At 28.6% G+C, this 17,416-nt stretch overlaps 1 protein-coding gene across 5 annotated transcripts in view; it reads left to right on the plus strand.

Annotated features, from left to right (window-relative positions):
- The window catches only part of LOC117169630 (elongation of very long chain fatty acids protein AAEL008004-like), a 51,727-nt gene that overhangs the window by 27,828 nt on the left and 6,483 nt on the right, over nucleotides 1-17,416 (plus strand). Inside the window, exon 1 of one of the 5 annotated variants that reach the window (XM_033356098.1) lies at nucleotides 9,092-9,192. The exons of the other annotated variants lie outside the window; for them this stretch is intronic. The gene's annotated coding sequence lies outside the window, so the exon portion shown is untranslated. Of the gene's footprint in view, nucleotides 1-9,091; nucleotides 9,193-17,416 lie in introns of those variants that run through there. 5 annotated transcript variants of the gene reach the window in all.

The raw sequence follows: 17,416 nt of genomic DNA on the forward strand, positions 1-17,416 counted from the left end.
TTTAAAATTATCAAATAAAATTGTTTTGAAATTTCAAAATCTAAATTATTTAATTTAATTTCACACAATTTAATATGTAATTAAATTTGGTTTAATCTTGAATGCTTTACTTTTGTATTTATAGTATGAAATTTGTCATTGTACAGACATTAAATAAGAAATTTACTATTTTTTAAGTTTCTCTTGAAAAATTTATACTTTTTGTTTTCTTAGATTTTAAACTAGAAAGCCAGCAATTTTAATGCTATTTTTTTTGTATTATTTAAAAAAATTTCAATTGAAATGTTTCCAACTCCGTTTTTTTTATATCTTTATAATTTAAAACGGTTCCGTTTCAATACCCCGTCCCGGTTTTTAAATACGTTTAATGTGAAGCCGTTCAATTGTAAATGATTCCAATTTTAATAATGATGATGATGATTTGTAATTTATAATATAATTGAAAAATGCGTTTTTGTATAATACCAATTTCTTCATTTACGTAATTGAAAGTTGATACAAAGTGATAAATGATTCCTTACTTGAGAAACATCAATGGTCCTATAATATGTATTGATACATTTTATTGAAGGGCAAGGAAGTTATGGTAATTTATAATAATTTATGATTCATTAAAACTCTGTTTTTAAAATTAAAACTTCATTTTGTTGAACTAATTCTAAGTTAATGCAACATCAAAAAATATTCCTTAATTCTAGACGAATCTCTTCACTTATATATAATTTAGACATGAAGTAAGCAGGTTTTGGTAATTTTGAATATTTAAAAAATTGGTATTTTATAGTAAAATATTTTTTTATTAACGTAAGTCAAAGTTGGTGCAACAACATAAACAATTCCTTGACTTGAGACGAATCGATTTACTTAGAATATTAATACTTTTTTTAAACTAAGAAATTTATAGTAATTATTACTATTTAATAATTAAAATTTTAAAAGAATTAAAGAAATATCATTATAAATAAAAACAACGTGGCAACACCCGAGATAGAATTTACAGCTATTTGAATTATAAGTCAATTATTGGAATGCAATAGTTTTCCATATTTTTATAAATTGATTGGGTACCTAATTCAAGTGAATAGAACCAGAATTAGAAATTTCAATCGTTGGGAAGAAATTGCGTATAAAGGAAATCGAAAAATTACATCATCATATCGAGATTCTCAGATATATATGTAGTAATAAAATACGACATTAATACATTTTCTAAGCCTCTACGTTGATTAGAGCGATTATTCAGCAATATTTCGAATAGTGCTAATAAACATTCATATGCACTAACGAGGTATAAACGGTTTTTGTATTTATTCATTTGCACGTCTTTTTTAATTGCTCGCTAAAAAAAGAATGTTTGATTTTAACAGGAAAAATTGCCTTTGAATGGATTTTTCTTAATCAATATTTAAAATGATAACTGAAATATTAAAAAAAAACCCTACCGGCTCAATAACAATTTGCGTGCCTACTTAAATAAACCGCATCTCTTTACTCAATCATAATTTGAATATTTTGTATTTAGAAAGAAAAACGCAATTTATAGTATATTCTTTAAGAAACAACTTAAGAATTATCCATTTAAATATTTGAATCTAATTAAGTTTCTACTCAAGTTTTATGATATTTGCATGTCATGTATTGGCTTCTTAACTCTGATTATCATGATAACTTCCACTTTTCTGCATCCAAATGCGTTTTAATCGATCATAGTAAGATTTTTACAATTTTTCTTCATTATGGTGTTACTCGCTTTTTTATTAACCATCTTTGCTCTATTCAATGGAAAAATGTATGGATTTGAAAAGAAAAATACTGAAAATTAACAAAACTAAAATATACTTTTTGATGTTAAATTTGGCCCCCTCTAGACCCCAGCTTAACGGCCAATCTTGACAGTAAATGGCACCCCATTAATTTCGGGGCCTAAAGTGGTTTGATTCTTAATCTCCCAAGTTACGATGTAAAGTGTCAAACATAAAAAGTATTTCAATTATTAATTGAAAAAGTGACAAAAGAAGTGAAAAAATGCCAAAAGCGAGCACAAGTCGAGTGCGTCTGCATCGTATACTTCAAAATATTCGTGAGTTACGTGTTGAGTTGATCAAGTACGTAAATATAAAACATAACCTCGAAATGAGTTTATTTATTTATAAAAAAAGAAGCATAAGTAATATTTAATGTGTTAAATGTGAAAAGGAATTAGATCAATAATGACGTCATAAACATATTTTTTTCACTATTTTTAGGTGATTTGATATAATCGGTATGTGAATAGAACTTTCTTATAGTATAGTCGCTTTAGTAAAAATAAATTAAAGAGCCAGTTAAATATTATAATGCGCTTATTTGAAAATAACTTTTTACATTCAAGTTCAATATAAATTTGAAAGCAAATCCAATTTAGAAATTGAAACCAAAAACACATTGCACTATACTTAAATAATTTATCATACACAGATGCCGACTGTTATATTGCGTCTTTCGACTTTTTCCGTTTGCTCCAAAAAAAGTTTCAAACAAAAATTGTTGCTTCTAGTCTTACATACTCCAATGTTTTCATATCGTTATCTGTTTGATAATCTGATTTTTATATTCTTAAATTTCAGTTTAGGTGGCAATATATACGACTTTAGTATTATTTTATTTAAGAATCCCTTTTAATTAAGGATAATAAAAATAAATCAATATAGGCTCAATCGGGGCCAGACCGGGTTAGCTCTGGGTGTTGCGCTTGGGCCCCGATCGGGTTTTGCGTTTTATTTCTAGTCTGGCCCCATCTAGATAGCCCGATTTGGTTCAAATTCTGCCCGATCTGGGTCCTAGAAGATCTATATTGGAATTTCTGCACGGGTTAAATTCACTTATTTTTATTTTAATCAGGCCTTTTTAATTTTTATAATTCTAACGTAAACTATGAAATGAATAATACATTTCAAACTTTTGTCAAACAATATTATTTCAGCTAAATAATATTCTTTTAAGCGATTTAAAAAAGTGATAAATTAATAATGGTTGTCAAAATAAATTATGCTGCAATCTCTATTTTTAAAACTTTTCCAATATAGCTGGGTCGTTTTCAACGATATTTGTGGTCAGATCATGGAAAAATGTTTTTGGTGAAACTAGAAAGGTGCATTAACAACCAAATATTAACACTTTCGCACAAAAGATAATAATTCTAAACAAAATAGTTTAACTTTTAAATGAATAGTAAAATTTTCAAGCCTTAAAGGACTATTTTTGTCGAACACATTTAAATTTTCAACAAAAAAGTTCAATTGCAACCAAATATTTGAATTTTTAACTAAAACGATGAATCTATAACAAAAAAAAATTTTTCCATAAAATAAATTGTTAACAAAAGAGTGGTATTTTCAACCATACTCGATGAATTACGAACCAAAAATATCATGGTAGACTTTTCAACGACAAAAAAAACTTCTAACCAAAAATAGTTCGTTTTTCTTATTGGACTATATTAATGTTACGATTACTTTTGAGCGAAAAAGCGAATAAAAGAGTACAAACTTTAAAATTTTGAAAGGATATTACTTCCTCCCAATAAAAAAACATATATAATTTTGGAACATAAAAATGCCCTAATAATTGTTGCTTTAAATAAATGAAAAGAAAATTACCAGAACTCAGCTTATAAACAAGATTTACACTATTTACAGCTTTGATTCCTCCATTGTTTGATATCTCTCTACAATACAAGAAATACCTGAAAAATAATTATTTTTCGCTTTAAAAAACGATTTTCTATTCACTATACTGTAAAAATTAAATTTTTCGTATCAAAAACAGCTTGTCATCACTTTTTTCCATTAGCTGGTCAACAACCTTATCGCCTTGATGTATGTCTCTTCTGTTCCAAAAGCACTTTTTTTTATTTCATATTCTGTTGCAAAGAAATTGCAATTAATTTAACCTGACCCTGCAACTTATTTCGGATTAAGTTTCCATCTTGTTCCTCATTCAGTAGAATGTGAATGTTCCACAAAGTCACCTTGGAAACGAAGTTAAGATTCAATTAGAATCTTTTGATACGTTATTCTCACAAGGCCGAGGGTGCCGCAACCCAGGGTGCATATAAAAAGTGAATTTCTATATGAAGAAAGAAACTTGTTATGATAGCAGAACAGAAAAATCCGAGTCTGCTCACGAGACTCTTCAAGGTGGAATACTCGCAAGCAATCACATTCACTTCTCTACATCGTGGCCAGTTCTCAAAATAAATGAATTAAAACTTTAAATAAATGATTTATTAATAAATATGTTGTTAGCCCAAAAATGATTTACCTATAAGTCCAGTATACCTTTTTGTAAATTAACGTTAATTTTCGTCAATTTGTACTTACGACTCGTAGACTTCAATTTATACTAAAGATAAGATTTGTAGACTTATTGAATTTCAGTTGTCGCAAGATTAACAAACCTTTAAGGTAGTTGCCATGCAAAGAATCCTTCGTCGAAGGGCGAAACGGTGATGTTTGATTAAATAAATTTTACACAAGTATACCAACAACCAATAACAGCCTCTGAGTAATATTTTTTTGCTTAAGATCTTTTGCAATTATTTAAACAACTAATAATCATTTACTTAGGATATCCTTTAAAAATCTATTTCTCTCAACGTTCTTTACTTGTCATTATTTCCAAAAAATAATAACTTTGTACGATTTTAGGGAGAAGAAATGTTTCAACCAATGAAAATTGTTTAACTGATTATTAAGTGTGTTAAACAAGAACTAAAGTTCCTGTTATTCATTAACTTTGTATGATTCATCCCGAAAGATCATATCCTTTCCCGATTTACATTGGGGCATTTTTTGCACGCATACTCTTTGAAAGTAAATTTTTTCATGCGTAGAAGAAAATTTATAGCTCAACCAACAGTCTTTATCTTTAATCATTCTACAAATATTGTTAGAAACAAACTAACGATGCTGGTAAAATGTTTATAACAGGGGTTTGCAACAGAATTTATTACAATTAAACATTTCAGCTGTGCGCGGTCAAAACACGTACAGTAAGCTCCAAACAAAAAAAGGCATTTTCTGTGCTTTAACTTTACACTAATGTTTAAAAATGCATTTAATTGTTTTTAAATGTAAAAATATTTTTATTAGAAATATTATTATAACAAATACTACTGTGTTCTTACTGTGTTTTTACTGCTTGCAGCCAATGTTATAAAAGGGTCTATTTGAAATAAACAAAAAATGTTGTCTATTCCTACTGAAAAATATGCTTACAAGAATGGGCTGGTCAAGGAAAGGGAATATCATGCTCACATATTAGTTGGATGGCTCCAAACAGATAACTGTTTTTGAAGATTATTCACTTATTTTCTTAATCAAAAACAGTAGAGATAAGGATTTTTTTGTGCAAGTAGTAAGCAAAAGTAAGAAGAAATTCAATTGCAAAACGTGTAGGTGAAATAATAATCTCTATAAGTTTAAAACTTTGTTCGTAAAAAGGAAAGTTTTTTCTTTTATAGGAAATGACAGCTGATATTTTTTTAATTCATAAAATCACTTTAAACTATTTTCTAGAGATAATAATTTATGAATGATAGGTTGCATTTGACTTTATATTTTAGTGTATTATTATTAATTCGAGAAAATGGACTAAAATGAATCAAATCGAAAGAGAGAATCAGAGACGTTACATGAGAAGTAAGAAAATGTTTATGAAAGTTCATTTTAATATTTAAAAAATAATTTAATCAAATTTATCATGCTCACACATTTGTAGTCGTTTCACCGTTCATCGTTCAACGTATATACAACTATATATTAATATTTTCAAATAATAAAAATAAATTTCTTTGATTAAATTACACAAAATACTATTTGAGGTCAATAATATTGATCATTTATAATTTTCAGATAAAGATAAATGAATCTGCTAACGTTTTTGACTACCTTTCTGAAAAAGTGAAAGTTCCTAAGCAAAAGAAAATGGCAGCTCTATCCGAATAGCACGTCGAAGAAAATAGAAAAGTATAATTTTGACATCCTAAATAACAAATTATCTTATCAGGGTCTTACTTTCTAGAGCATTAGCTGATGCTGCATAATTTATCTTCAAGATATTTTATAACAAAAATTAGTCAAAGTATGCCACAGCACTCTCAAATTCTTCATCTACTTTGGCCTATCCACGCTTCCCCAACTAAAATTCCCTTTTGCCTATTTCCCCTTTCCGGCTCATACTTTTTCCTCCCATAGTCACCCTCATTTCTAATGATTCATCCTACTCCCCCCAGAATTCCCCTTACCATGCCTACGTCTCCTTTACTCATTTCCCATATTCCCCTTGACTTCACCTACTTCCCCTACTTTCTCTATCCTAATTCCGCCTACTTTCTGGACCCTCATTTCCTCACTCCTCCCATACTTCCCCTCCCATAATTTCCCATCACTTCCCCTACTACCTATCCCTTATTTTCCCCATGCCTCCTCTCATTATTTCTCATCGCTTCCCCTAGACTCACTCTGAGCACATCCTCTCACTTCTCTTCCTTGGAGACAAGTACGATGAACAGCGGACACCCGATTCGAGGCTACGAAACCTTAAAGAAGAAATATAGTTTACAAAAATTAAGTAAAACTTCAAAATTTCTACTTTTAATGGTTTAATGATTACGAACGGTAGCCATGCTTGATAGGCACTACTTTAGTCCCGCTTTTACATGCATTAAAAAGGGCTGAAATCATGCATGCTTTATAAAGAGTTAGGAACTACACAAGAACGCCAATATAACAGCAGTTTCGGGCGTTGCTTGGCAATGGCCTTGCCATTAAATCAGTCATTGACACACAGATGTGTAACTGTTTCGGCCAGCAGTTCTTGGAATTATTAAATCAATCGCTCGTATACAGGCGTTCTTGTAGAATATTAATAATACTGTTCAAAAAATAGTAGTCGCAAATGCCACTCTTTCAATATTTCTTAAACTACTTCGTCTCATATTCTATTTTTTTCCTTTGATCACATTTATTATAAATTGTAAATAATTTAAAGATTTTAATTACAATATATTTCTTATATCTGTAGAAGTAACATTTAAATCAGGCTTGAAAAGTAGACAAACTCCCTCTTATATTTCTGTTCTCGTTATTGTGACACCTCATGATGATTTTGAGACCAAATAGGAAAAAATAATTAGAGCCGTTATTGAAAAAATTCGAATTTTCATTTTGCGGGAGAAGGATTATAAGTATAGTTTTGTGGAAATGACAATAAAGTGTGAATGATTCTCATAGACTCTTTGTTTTAGAACCGGAGCAAGGATTGTGTATTTATATGAAAGTTTAGAAATAGCTGAAATAAGTTTCTAAAATTAAATTCAATCTAAAATTATTTTAAATTGCTCCTTTATAGGGCATCCTAATGCTTATGGATACTCTAGGAGAATTAAAAGGTATAAAAAAAATTAAAAATTAAATTTTAATAAATTACTAAAATCTCATAAGAAATACAACGCTTCTAGCTCTTTATGCCGCCGTACTAACTGTAAAGATACATATGTTCAATCTCAATCGAACTAAGAAAATCGAGAAAAACTGTTTCCCTAAAGAACTCTAAGATTGAATAAAATTTTGAATTATTAAGAAAATCAAAAATACAAGGCAAAAAGAAGACAAAGTCACTTGCGGACGATGCCTTTGTCGAAAAGCTCGAGCGCAGCCTTCAAATACAACAAAACATACGTAAGGGACACTGTGTATTCAGTGGCTGTTCCGAACTTACCCGAACGATCGTTGCTAATGTATATCCGAATTTAGCTCGGACTTATTTCCCGTGATTTCCGATCAGAGTTCAAGCTAATTCATAAGTCTAAAACATACGTCAGGGCAAGCAATTCTGTTTGTTTGTAAATTCGCATCGCACTCGGTCACTTTTACAACGCAAAAAAGACACAAAGTTCTTTAGATTCTTTTTCATGTGTATGATGATGACGTATTACATGCCTTCTACAACTTTTAGGACACACAAAGTGCTTTGCGTATCCTTTTCTGTTGTATTTTTCAACTTTTTCGACTTTCCTTATTTATAAACAATCGTTTTTTCCAATAAATATTAATAAGTAATAATTTGTATTAACGCAGTTGGATGCAGCTTTCTCTTACGAATCAAACGATACCAAAAACTAATTTTTCATAAAAATGTCACTTATGTATCTTTTTAGTTTGGACGGCAGTATGGAACCTATACAAAATTATGTTTCTTTTGAAATTACTGGCATCTGCTGCATTTTGTATTCCTCTAAGTATATTTTTTCACGTCGAAAGAAGCAGTAGTAAATAATTTTCGAAGGAATTTAACACTTTTTAAAGAAGGTCTTATTCAGAGTACCATAACAACATTTCGACTTATTAGAGCTAGAGCAATGCATTATTTAAGGTTTTTAAGAAATCCAGTCTACTTTAATTCATGTTCTGAGAAGTTTTAACTGCGATGAACAGGAGCTGAGTTATTTAAAGAAAGGTAAAATTCAAAATTTTTTGGGTCTGTTTTTCGAAAAAAAAGTAGTTCCGATAGATTTTATGGACTATTGTAATTGTGTGATACTTTTTTTAGTTTTGCAAGGAATTTGATGCCCTTACTTTCTCCATGAGCATGCCTGAGCATTCGGATGCTTATCTAGGATGTTTGTTGAAAAATGGCCCCAACGATTATTCTTCATTTTGGCCTCAAAATAATCACAAGGTTCCATAACAATGAGAAAAAATTGGGAATTTCAAAGCCTTTTAGGTTGAGTTCCATTGAACCCCACCGTGTTCTTGATTTTATTGACTGAAATGTCTAGACGAGATTAATTTCCTTACCTTAAAATTCGATACAAATGATTGAACTTGAGTTTTATTGTCTTGTCTTGCTTGAATGAATCACTCACTATAGTTAGTAAGCGGATATCAAACCATTTAACCCACCTTATTTTATAATGATGCTTGGCCATCAGTAGTGTTTATTACCTCACAAGTTGAAATTACTGATAACAAGTATCAAGTAATTAGTGTAAAGTAAGCGGCTTCCAATGTAATGTGTTATGAAATGCACTCAACAAAAAATCGCTAAAAACTTGTGTAAAAAGTCTATACAGTACTGATCTACTTAGAAAATGTGACAGTGTTATTTAAATTCCAGCTCGAACGCTTAGACGTCGAGGATCTGTCAGAAGTAGGTGCCAATTGTCAAATGTAGATAATATAATCCTGCAAATTAAACCTTTTTTTTTTAATTTTATCGAGTTTTTCAAGTACATATGCACCATTTTGAAAAGAAATATATAAATTTTTAAGTAAGTTTTTAAAGTAATAAAAAAATTTGGAGAATAAGATAAAGATTTTACCCATTTGTTACATAAGGTAAACAAAAATGTAAATTTAAAAATATTCTTTAATTTTTTATGTTAGATTTTGCGCGGATTCCGATAAGACTTTTTGGAAGAAAAATTAATCCCGAACTTTGAAATCAATGTTTCGAATAGCTTTTGAGGTACCGATTTTTAAAGTTAAAATTATTATTTTTCAAATGTAGATGCATAATTTTTCTATAGCTAACATGAAATCATAAATAAAAGCTTTGATTTTTGAATATTTTCCATTTTAAAGTAACCAAATTTTTTAATCAGGAAGCGTCCATATATTATGTTACGCTTTTTTGGATGATTTCTGGACCGTTACTCCTCCTTCGTAAAGGTTTTTACTTTGCCAAGAAAAATAACTCCAGTGGTATCCTACTGAAATAACCTGACATTTTTGTTTTAATTTTTTGGATATCACCGTTTACCCGCAGAGAGGGGTTGAATGTTCTCAAATAATACTTTACAATTATATTGTAGCCAAAAATTTTTGTATCAAGTTAGAGTTTTTGAAAATATCAACAAATACATTTTTTGTGGTTAAAGGTACACTACACTTATGTCAAATAAAAAAATGTGGCTTCAGAAAAAATAGATTCAAAAATTAATAGCTAAAAAAGTGTTCCATAAATCAAAGTCAAAATGTTATTTTGTTGATACTTGAAAAAATTCGAATCGAAAACTGGACATTAAAAAACTTCATAATAATTCTTGCACCATACTTTAAAAAAGAGTTTTATTTTTTAAACTTTAAAAACTTTAAACCTATCCGTGGTGGTCATAAATAAGTCATTTCACTTCTCCCTACGATTATGTTGTCAATTCATGCATTTTTATATACGCAAGAACTTTTATTTACTTTTTAAAAGTACTATTTAAACATTTTTTATGTTAACCCTATCAAATTTGAATTTCCTTAATTTCAATAACTACAATTTGAAAATATTCATTTTTTAGAGAATGCTTAAAAGACTTAAATATCCAATTTAGAGAGCTCCAACTGAACTTCGAAAAACTTTAAGATTTTTTCATTTTAAATGTTCTCTTAATTTGAAGATATTTTTTAGGGTCTAAAGTGACACATTTGTTGAATCACGTCTGTATAAAATTACAGAGTTCCACGAAAGATTTTGTTAGAAATATTTAATCTCAAAAGCGCGCAATTCAAAATATTTGTACTTTCAGTTCAGGCTTAAAATTTAAATTGTATTCATCATTTAATTTTCCAATACCAATGAATAAATAAAACTTCACATGTCACTCACTATTTAATATTCATTTATGTACATACTTCCGGCGGAAATTATCCACGCGGCTGTTTTTTCAGTTGTTTCTAATTATCCTTAATTTGTAGAATATTATCATGAACTTTTTTTTCTCGTCATACCGCGAAAGTTAATAAAATTTTACATCTAAGAAGCCTAAGCTGAAGGTAAAATAACCATTTTTAAAACCATTTTGTGAGTACAATCATTATTTGGAATTTTTTTACTTTTTCAAACTAGGGAAGAAGCTATAGAAAACATTCTAGAAAGATCTGAACAATTTAGCAATATACTTGTAGTGACTTACCTTTGAAATAAGACAAAGATCTTCATAAAATGTCCATTATTTTCATAATACCAGCTCAAAAATAGGCATGTAGATAATTTTGTAGTAGAATCAGTTTCGATATTACAAAGGAAAGGCTGAAATAACTGAAGTTAAAAAAAATAACATTTTTTAAATTACTCTTGTAAAATAGGCTCTCTAAATTCCAATTAATTAAAATTCTTACTAACGGCGATCAGTGACTGAAGTCTATCCATAAATAAGTTATTTTCACAGAGTAATCAGTAAGTCTGATTCACTTATCAGTAAAAAATAATCCACAGCTCAAATTCGTTCACCTACAGAAGTAAGTACAGGATTTAACTGATTCAAATTTAGACTCATCAGATTATTTTGAAATTTTCTCCTGCATATTCTACTCATAGATTAAAGGAAATTCATGAGTATTTTATTCAAAGAGAAGATTTTCCTTCTATGTATCTTTACACACATTGACCTTATTTTTAAAATTTAATGTATAATTTCTATTCGAACAAGAGTACATTGATTTAGAGATAAGTTTCAACATAATAAAAATATAGTATAAAAAAATTTCTCGAACTTTTTATCCCGAAGTGTTAATTATATTAAATGGAGAAGGGAAGTGATTTGCCAAATTCATTAATGAAATCCATATATGCGAAAATTCTCATTAGTATATATGCTTTTCAATTCTCTCGAACTTCCTTATTTGACCTTCTTTCATGAATAATGCTTGCCTTTTTTATGCAAACGGAAAAAAAGGGTTTTTAGTTATTGCATATATCGACACTCGAAAATAAAATGTTTTCATAATACTTGCAAAATTGCATATCTTTTCATTTTGTGGACCCTACTCCTTTTGATATTATTTAATTTTTTTAAATTGCAACCCTTTTTTGTGTAATACATTACAAATAATTCCTTCTATATTACCAAACAATTTGTTGTTAACTGCAAACCATGTTTTAATGTTGGTTTGCCTTACGCGAAACTAGACATTTATTCTGAAATCGTAGTAATTAGTAATTGGCAATTACGTAAAAAGTAAGAATCGTGTCTTCGTGAGAAGTTAGTTCATAATTCATTATAACCGCAACCTTGGACACAATGAGTAAAATAAGCCAACTTGCAGTCTCATTTCGTCTGGTGTGCTATATTATACTTGGTCTTACCAAAAATTTGTTTCATCACCTGGGTAAAATAATCTAGATTAAAAAATGAAAGAAAAACACACACAAAATTGAACCAAAAAGACTTAACTATGAAAGACAGTGTAATTTGCGGTAAAACTCGACTAACTTGCTCACCTTGATTTAAACTTGAACCTCAACTGCAACAGATACAGTTCTCGAGCTCATCATCTGTATTTGCTTATAAACAAATTTTTAAAATAAATTATTATGGTAACATTATTTTAAAATTAAATCACTTTTTTTATTTACAATACATGTTGGCCTTGATATTGAAAGGTGAAATCGTCGTCCAGAAAAAAGATAAAAAATATTTTATTTAATGGTTGGAAAGCTTATTAAATTCTGCGGTACATGACATCCAGTTGAAATAATTTGGCCTTTTCGATATTAAATTATTACATGAAAAGCGCAACAATAAAATTCCGATTTGTAAGGAATTTCGTAATTTAATTTTAACTCTCGACAGAAGCTGGGATCGAAAATCGAAATATTATTTTTGTCTTTCTTATGTGATAATTCAATTCTCATAAGGCAAAAGCACTTAAACTAGGGCTCATTTATCGCAGAGTTAAATAAGCTCTTCAACGGGTTGAACAAATATTTTTATCTATATTCTGGACAGCGTTACAAATTTAAGGTCGCATTTGGTTAGTGGTCCGATAATATCCTTTGATAGCATGTAAAAAAGAAAAGCCTAGGCTTTTCAATCTAACTTCGAAAAAATAAAAAGTCTTTCAATTTTATCCATCCATTTCAAACCATGCGTATAGTCCTAGAATCTCTCAACAATAAAATACATATGTTGTCTTTCAGAGGAAATTAACCGAAGCGTATTTTTCCGATTTAAGAAAAAATATATATTTGCAATGTTATAACTATTTGCACTTTTATTATTGTTTGAAAAAATTACAATATATTTCTTTAAATCTCTATAACTTAAGAGGTACCTTAGAGGGATTTAAGTTTTCTTTCCAAATTCTGCTGAGGTTTAAAAATAGAAAACTGTATTCGATTCTTTTGAGAATATATAAAGCTCATTAAAAAAAACGCGATCTTATACTTTTTTTTTAAATGTATGCTTCTATAAAAAAGATATTCTATGAGTTTTATGCAGGCTACATCATTTTTGTGGGCACAAGGATTTTTTTTACAAAAAAGTTAGTTTTTGCATTTTCCGAAATTCTACTCTCTTGCGACATCTTGCATCATTTTAAAAAATTGGTAAAATTCGGGTTTTTAAAGTAAAATCTTGGTGTTGTCAAAACATGATTTGGTCTCCATAAAACTAGCAGGATATCTCTCTTCTAGAAGTAAAAATTTAACAACAAAAGGCAAAAAATATAACGGTGGGTATTTTATGAAAATCGGCGTTATATGTTTTAAGAAAGGAATGCCATTTTCTTAATTCTGAACCTTTTCTAAATTTTCTGATGGATTTCGAAAGAGGAGGAGAGTGCTCTTATACCATTAAAGAACAGATTTCTGTATTTTTTAAAAATAAACCTGGGAATTCAAATACTTATAATTTGAAAAAAATAAATGTTTTCTCGAGCAGAAAAATACGTTAGCCTAATTTTATTTAGAAATCATAGAAAACAAACAATTGCGCAATTATTATTCTCTTTGTATAACGCAATTGTTAAATTAAAAAATGAAGTTAATATTATTATTAAGTCATCGTATTTTATAGTATCTATTGCATACAATGAAATAAAAACAAAGCAAAGACAATATTTTTGGCTATTCATATCTTAACATCAGCATTGATATCTCATATTTTTATACAATAAATATAGACAATGAAACCAGTTTATTTATTTTTTTTTAAACACCACATTTCCGACTGAAAACACTAAAATAATATTTCTGGTGAAAAACACTAACATACCCTATTATTGTTCCAATATTGTAAATATTCATTAAAATATAATGAGCCCTAAACAATAATAGCTATACGAAAAACACTAAAACAGCATGCAAAGCTAGCAGTCGATTCGTCTCGAGTGTTTCCATTATGTTTGTATTAGAATTATATGTTGCTCATTTTACGAGCATTTTGCTTCCCGTTAGCAAATGTTTTGCTTCCTCATATAGGAATCATTAATGATTTATTACATATTAGATACACTAATTTTTTTATTTTTTCAATTTAAAAATATAAATTTACAAAAATACAAAATTACAGAATAACTCAAACAATTTTTGAAATACGAAGACAAATTACACAAATCGAATGTTTATTTGAAATGGTATTTTTTTGAGCTGAATAAGGAATGGAGAATTTACGTCGTACCCTATCGTATCCCTTTCCTCATTTCATGATTTTTTCACAAATACTTTTAAATTATTTTATTTGAAAATTTATTATCAAAAACTTTTTTCTATTCATACATCAAATTCGATTTATGCCTATGGAAAAAGTTTTTCTGTTTAAAACAGATGTTTCAAATACTACGAATGAGCATCACTTCGTTGCTCTTCAATAAAATGTATTGATATTATACGTCAATCGATTTTTCTTAAATCAAGAAATCTTTTCCGCCCTTGCATCAATTTTGAATTATGTTAGTGAAAAAAGTTTCACTACAAAAACCCGTTTTTCGAAATATTATGCATTACCTTACTTTTAAATAAATTGTATTAATATTACTGGTCAATCGATATGTGTCGAATCAAGGAATCTTTTCCGTTGTTGCATCAATTTTTAATTATGTTAATTAAAAAAAATGACGATAAAAAATCGTGCTTTCAAATATTATACATTATAGTATAGGGGAATCAATTCGTCTCGAACCAATGAATCCTTTATCTTTTTGTATCAACTCTGAATTATGTTAGTAAAAAATGTGTACTGTAAAGAAGTTATCAAAGTTATCAAATGTTAGTGGTGAAAATAAGGCTTCAAAATTTCACTAAGATATCTGAGACTGTTTTTAAGTTATCGTGTCTACAAAAAATCGTGACACACACGCGCATGCCGAAAATTGTATAGGACATATTTAAATTGTGAAACGTTTAATTGAATAAATTCAACAATTTTTAGAAATGTTACCGTTTTAATTCTTCCTCTATGAGGTAGAGTAAATTACTGTTCCGAATTGTAAATAATTTTAACAATTGTACATAAAATTCTAAATCCTGTTTAATATATATTAATTTTTGTTTGAAAATGCCAATTTTCGAAGTAAAACGCAAACGTAACTTAAGTTCAATTCATCAATCAATTTCATCCTCTATTATATATTCTTGACTATAGCGGATATAAGATCTTGAACTCGAAAGTTATATCCTTGATTGTATTTTTTCTCTCCATCTTATAATGTAAAAATAATAAAGAAGAGACAATTTTGCGGCAATCTGCATACCTAGCACAAAAATTCTAAAGGTAATTACAATATTGCAAGGTTGCTAATGACATCTATGTCTTGCGTTAATGACAATAATAAGTGAAGCACAATAATAATTTTGCTTAATGAAGGTGAAGTTTGTTTTAAATTGAGTCCTTGGGAAGAATGCAAGAAAAGTGATGAAAAGATTGTACTTATAAACAAATAATACCAAAAACTTTTTTATTTAATGAGTAGCAAAGAAGAGCAATAATTACAATAAACCTGTTTACCTGTTGATACTTTACTGAAATATTTTCTGTTAAACAGTTTCAAAAATGTTGTACCAAATATGTCTTTCATAACTGACACACATTTGTGAACATGAGCGTCGCTGATAAGCAACGACATATAGATAGTTGATACTGTAGTTTGCATAAGGAAATACAGGTCTTGAAATATTAATAAATATTATGCAAAAAGCTGTTTTGAAATAGTTGCAATTATACATTTTCTTAATCGGTAATTATGCATCTAAGTGTATATTTTCTTATTTAATACTTGGGATCATGCGAAATGTACGAAATTGTATTATCTAAGTCTGATCTGCGTCATGAATTAAGTGTTATAAAATATTTTTTTATTTAATGACTTCACTCATTATAAAATGGTGATAAAATAATGGACCAAATGCATGGAACGAAACTATTATGCACCTAAAAGTATATTTTCTTATTTAATACATGGGATCATGAGAAATGTACGAAATTGTATTATTCAAGTCTGACCTGCGTCATGCATTAAGTGTTCCAAGATTTTCTTATATATAATGACTTTACTTATTATAAAATGTTGATAAAGTAATAGGCCAAATGTATGGGACGAAACTTTATTTTGTAAAGCATTCGTAATAAGTATATAATTATAATCGTTTTATTATGTCATTAAATGGTGATTAAAAAATAAAAACTACTTTTTTAATACGCACTTATATGAAAAAAATTGATTTTCAAGAAGTCGTTACCAAAATAGGAAAAAATTTCACTTAGTTATAACTTTAATTTAATTTATTTTACGTTTAGGGCTTATTTAAATCTTGTGAAATAACAAATTGTTCAATTTCGACGCCTCTCAAAATGAAGTTCTTGGTTTGTTTAATATATTTAATTTTTAAATCCGTTTGGTTGAAACAACCAAATGTTTGTTGGTTCGAGTCTAGAATATGGTTATTGTATGATCAACGAAATGTGTGATTGAGACGACTAAATTTTTTATTGTTTTAACTAATTATTATTGTGAGTGGTTTGTTGAATTTTCTAAAATTGGTTTCATTCGCACGAATTTCCACGTATTGAAAATGAAAAAGTTTTTTTTTGGTTTAAAAATATTTTTTTTCAGCGTAAAATTTCAACAATTTTGAACGAGTTCCAGAAAAAATTTTAAAACATTCATGACTTAAATTTATTTTCAAATTTTTTAATAATATAATTTCAAAATATAGAATTTAACATGTTGTCATGTAGATTGCATACAGCTTGAAGTCGTGCAAATTTAAACTAATGATTTGAAATTGACTACTTTGGCAATATATATCAATTTGAAATTGTACATTAGGGTGGTCCAAAAACTCTTTATTACAAAGGACAATGATGCCCTCCCCCCTCCCATTTGATTCCAAATCCGAAAAAAGAAATTCCCTATTTTTTTCTTAAATTTGGATTTCAACAGGTGTCGCTTTTTACTATAAGTTACCCATGCAAAGTGCACGGGAAAAAATCACATTTTGGAATTCTTGGAATAATTTTTCAGTTTTTGCGAAAATGTTCCAGGAAAGTATTGAGGCATATTACAGTCTGTCAAGTTAAAGCGTGGGTAACTTTTTTGGTAAAATATTATATTTAAACGCATGTTTCTACATGGAATTACATTTGTCAAGGTGTCGAGCAAAA

Source organism: Belonocnema kinseyi, chromosome 3 (genome assembly GCF_010883055.1).
Source record: "Belonocnema kinseyi isolate 2016_QV_RU_SX_M_011 chromosome 3, B_treatae_v1, whole genome shotgun sequence".
In the NCBI taxonomy this organism is placed as follows: Eukaryota; Metazoa; Arthropoda; class Insecta; order Hymenoptera; family Cynipidae; genus Belonocnema; species Belonocnema kinseyi.